The following is a 5,603-nucleotide window of genomic DNA, read 5'->3' on the forward strand; positions in this document are numbered from 1 at the left end:
GATCTTGGACTTCTGGCCTCTAAAATGATGAGAACATAAACTTCTGTGTTTAAGCCACCCAGTTTATGGTGTTTTGTTGCAGTGGCCCTAGCCAACTAATACTGTGTGTGTGTGTGTGTGTGTGTGTGTGTGTGTGTACATGGGACATTTCTAGACGTATACCCAAGAAACAGTTGATAGCATTTATCTTTGGACAGGGGCACTAGAGATGGAAAGAAGACTGACTTGCCCTGCTTAAACTTTTTTTTAATCCACTGAATTTGATTTTAGGGATGATCAAGAAAAAGCCAGGACCACTGGGGAAGAGGTGACTTGAAAAAGGGATTCATGTGTCTGGATAATGTTGCTGGGTTGGGGATGGAGAGTCTCTGAGTCAGGGAGCTTGAGGGGACAGTAGTGGTCTGGAGCTGCAGGTTTTGTCTTTCTTCCTTATGGCTAGCAGGTGTCAAGTGCAGTTCTGTGGGGGTATGTGAATAGATTCTAAGTGGCTAAAAATCTGCTTATTAAGGCTATATTCAAAGCAATTAGATATGTAAAAACTTGAGTTTGGCATTAGTGGGCTTGAGCTAACAATCCTAGCCTGCTGTGAAGAAGTAAACAATGTAGGGACCTATATACTGAGGCCATCTTTAACTCATCCGTGTAACATCATCACCATCATTTTCAAGTCTTTAGCAGAAAAACAAAGATCTGTCCATGTAGAAGTTTCATTCTCTGGAGAGTGAGATAATAGGTATTTTCATTTCTACTGTCCTACACTGGGAAACCTCAGACTGAAGATTCCTGTCATCCCTCCATTAAACATATGACCCCCTCCCTTATCTGAATCCACTGTGCCATGTCCTTTACCTAAAGCTGGTAGTATGTTCTGAACAGCAGGATTTGTACATCTCCTAGGAAGTCATTTTACATTTTCTTAGTTGAGTTGATGCATATTAATTGGTAACATCCTAGAGTCAATGTATCCAGTGAAGAAAATGATATCTGAGATATTTGGGTTATACCATAAACAGAATGTGTGTTTTTCCAAGGAGCAGAATTATCCCAAGTAAGGCTTGGTGAAGAACGTGGGAGAGTGGAATTCTGTATGGTACAATTTGACTAAGTGACTTCTAAGGTGACTTTAATAAAAGTTATTTTATGATTTAGTGCCAGATGTGATGCAGGTGGTAACTGTGACCGCCCAACTAAAAAGATGAATGATAGCTGATATTATGAGGACAGGGAATTTTCTTTTTTTTCTTTTTTTAAATTTTTTAATTTTTTAAAATTTTAATCATTGTTCAAGTACAGTTTTCTCCCTTTTACTCCCATTCCAGCCCACCCACCCAACCCTCCCCACTTCCCTCCCATTACCACCCTCCCCTTAGTTTTTTGTCCATGTGGAGGATAGGGAATTTTTACAGAATGGTTACGACTTGAGCTGAGCCTAGAAGGATGAGCAACATTTGTATAAGAAACAGAAAATGTGTTGGCAAGGGAAACATAGAATCATAATGCCAAGTTCCCACTCCTGGTGAGGTGAAGCTAGCGAGGGGCATCAGCTCCAAGTGCTTCTGCCAAAGGTGCAAGGTCTGTGACCATGACAAAGTTCTTAGGCATAGAGGCCACAGCAAAGGATTAGGAAGATGAGTGATCATTTGGAGGGAGACCAGAATTAGAGCTAGAGAAGCAGATAAACATTTCTGAACTGAGAGATGAAGCAAAGCCATAAATAAAACAAACCATAAAGAACACAAAGGAATTAGCATAAAAGTTTGGGAAATAGCATGCAAATCAGTTTAAGTAACTTCAAAGGGAGGCCATGAAAAATCTGAAGGTGCAGTGACCCCAGCTTTACCTAGTGCTCCATGACAGGGTAAGGGGCTACATGGAATAAAACAGCATTTCAAAATCAGATGCAGTCTTTCAGCAACTGTTTCACAGAAGAGAAGCTGATGCCCAGAGAGGCTGGCTTGCTCAATATCATGTAACGTAACAGCTGAAAGGTTTGCAGAGCAAAGGTAAAGAAGATGGAATGATTGGTTTTGTTTTTTTGTTTGTTCTGAACATTAAAGAAATTGGTTTAACTACAAATAAGAGAACGTATAGGAGAATAAGGGGAAGTAAGTGGTTCCTGGTTTGGGAACAATGAAAGATGGCAGAGAGCAGAGATCCGATGTTATAAGAAAATATCAATTACTTCAAGCCTAGTCGAAAACATCTCTGAGAACTGATAGGAAGGTGCAGATACAAGGTTGTTTGTGTATGTTTACATGTACATAATTATCTTTGAGATACGGAGTGCTGATATATTTGATGCCAGAGATAAATCCCTGAAGGGAGAGGATGTGGAGGGTAGAAAATACCCCCACCGTGTCCATGCAAGCATTTCAATCGTTTTCTTGAATGGAATCATTTCAGATTAAATGTATGGTTATAACCACACTATTATGACACATATCAATGCATATGAATGACAGCATGTTTTAAAGAACACATGAAAATACGAGTTGTGTGTATATTTGTATTAAGGTGGTTTGTATAACAGGTGTCTGTCTATAATGCTATACTGCTTCAATGCTAGAAAAATGAAATAATTCTTATGAGAAGAGCCCCTTGAGGATATAAAATATAATAAATTAGACTTTTAATTGAAGTGTAATTCTAAGGCTGTGGGGGTTTTTTAGGACAGTATTGTTTTTGGTGATAAAATGCTTAGGGCAAGATTTGATTTAATGTTTGGGACAAATAAACACTTTCTTGGTCCTCAGTCTCTACAGGGTATTCAATATTGTCTTTACTGTTACAACTGCTACTCTGTCCCTGGTATTATTACTATATATACAAAGTCTGGCAGAAGTAATGCCTGCTTGAGTGTGGTCGGTAGGGTAATAATATGGGTGTAATAATTTATGGTTTAATTTGAACACTTCACCTAAAATGTCATATGGTGTGTTTGAGTGTGATATTGTAATGTTACAGAATTACATGCTTATGGTTTTGTAATAAAAGATTTTGTAATAAAAAGGGGCTTTATTTGTGCAGGATCCTGTATAATTTTATCACTCCAGCCAGAGATGACTGTCAACTTATACTTTTTAAATGTGGACACTGATAGTGGTTTATATCATCATGAGGTAAGGATTGTATGAGTTTCTGAGCACTTGTTAAGTAAGCTTTCTAAAATTAAGCTCAGGACTTTTATAACATTCAGAACTTAATAGAGTGGAAAAATTCTTTACAAAGACTGCCTGAACCACTGACCATTTACTTAAACAGTGTAACTTTATGGTACCTTTTAAGCATTGGAAAGTAAATAAAAAGTTTTAAAATTTTAGAAGTTTTAGAAGTATAAAACTGCTCTGTGTATAAAAACCTAGCGAATCTATAGTTGACATGACCCAATAAAAACACAACAGAGGGCATCGAATAGACTAGAAGAGCCAACCAACGCCACCCCCCCCCCCCATGACATAGTGCAGCAGAAAACGTTGAAAAAAGAAAAACAGATTGAAAATGAGGGAGGAAAGGCAAAACTTCACAGGATTAATAAAATATCGGCATTACTTGTACAATAAATGTTCAGCAAATTACAATCACCCTGGAAGAGTCTGACACAGGAAACATGTGTGTTAAACTCTGAGCTTTGTGACCACATGTGGCTCATACTTCTCAAGTCACCAAACACAAATTTGGTTTTTATAATGAAAAAAACAACTTCCTGTACATTTGGCAGCTCCAATCATTATTCCTGATTCATAAAGGTAGGTTTTTGATTGAATCAGTGTATATTATCTGAAATCTGCATTTTTTAGTCAGAATTCAGTTACTGGACTCATTAAATGATATGTTAGAAGAACAAGATTGCCAATTAGATCTATAATATGCAAGTAAATAAAGAAAATGTTAATATTTCATTAATTACTATAAAGATCTGATGGATTCTATTGAGCTCTAAAATTTACAATCTTTTCCCACTTGTATTACCTTATCTTTTCAATTATTTATTCTTATCCATATAGAAGGTAAGACTCAAGGGATTTATTTGTCAAAGTTGGAACTATAACCTATGCCTTCTCATTGCCAACCTACTGTGTTGTTCATCAAAGTATGTTGATATCCAAAAAAAAACAGAGTTCCCTTGGCCTGTTCTAAAAGCACACTGTCACTTCTATCCAGCATGGATATTTGGCCCCTATACTTGAGTATGGCTGTGTCTGTTCTGCTAGTCGATTTTCTGTTCTGATGATAGAATGTTTAATGTTTTAAATATCACCCTTGTTCCTATCCAGATCTATTCAGGACCAACTTTCCAGGATTATTAAGAATACAAGGAATGTATACATTCTGAAGATTAATTGCATATTACAAATATTAGTCAAGTGACTCTTCCTGATTTTTGTTTAATGGAAGATATAATTGTTGAACTATTGAATAAAGGTTGGACCTTTGTTACTGTTTATATTTATTACACAGGACTTTTTTATTGAGAAGGCAATATAATAGCAAGATGAAGAAAACTTAGTCCTAAAAATAGAAGGTAAACATTGTCATTGGATTCTATATGTAAGCCTGCAGTCATATTTTAATATTATGCTTTATTTACTTTACCTTGTTATAAATATTTCCTTGTCCCTACATAGTTTTCCTAATCATATTTCAATGGCTGCATACTGTGTTAGTGTATATAGTTTTTATTTTAACTGTGACATTATCATTTTAATATTAAACATAATGGTAATAATGTTTTTGGGAAACCTCATATATTGAACACATATGATATAAGCCACCACAAATATTGTTTAGTGAGTTATTATTTTAATGAGTTAGGCTTTTTGTTTCCAACATTTTTATCAGTATAGAAGTCTTTGATTTTTTTTCACACTTATCATGCCATGAATTCATAGGGAATGGGTTCCAGCAGCTCAGGCTCCTTTCCATTAGTTCTCACGAAGTACGTTTCTCTGGGCGGAGCAGGACAATGCTTCAGCTGAACCCAGGTGCCTTTCTCTTTGGCTCCCTTCTTTTTCTGATCATTTTCCTTCACACGTTTCAGGAAGCTCGACTCTTAGAGTGCATAACATGCTCAATCCGTACATTAATTCTCCTGGCAAGAATCTTGCCCTTAACTTGTTTGTTTACAACAATGCCTACCACATGCTAGGTGACATTGCAGACTCTTCTAGTTTTGCCATGAGAACATTTGTGGGGCATTCCTTTCTGAACTGTGCCCATTCCCTTGATATCTACAATATCTCCTTTCTTGTAGATTCACATGTATGTAGCTAAAGAAACAGCTCCACGTTTTCTAAAAGGCCTAGAGAACGTATAATGGGTACCTCTCCCCTTTCCCTTTGTGTTAGTCCTTTTGGTGAATTACTAGAAGATGGTGGTTCCAGCCAAAAAGCTGACTTAAGCTTTTGAAAACACTGTAATCCTACACTGTAAACTAACATAATTCAACTTGGAAAATGTACTAATATACCTTTAAGGTATATTACTTTTATACTTTAAAGGTACAAATTACTTTGATAATAAATACCAAATGATTTTGACTTATGTAACATAAAATTTAAATCAACATGTTACATGCCTACTTAGAGGATCTTTCTATACATTCT

At 36.3% G+C, this 5,603-nt stretch overlaps 1 pseudogene; it reads right to left on the bottom strand.

Moving 5' to 3' along the window:
* Positions 1–4,829: 4,829 nt before the first annotated feature.
* LOC114490547 lies at positions 4,830–5,358 on the bottom strand (annotated as a pseudogene).
* Between the last annotated feature and the right edge of the window lie 245 nt (positions 5,359–5,603).

This window comes from Phyllostomus discolor, chromosome 3 (assembly GCF_004126475.2).
Source record: "Phyllostomus discolor isolate MPI-MPIP mPhyDis1 chromosome 3, mPhyDis1.pri.v3, whole genome shotgun sequence".
Lineage (NCBI taxonomy): Eukaryota > Metazoa > Chordata > Mammalia > Chiroptera > Phyllostomidae > Phyllostomus > Phyllostomus discolor.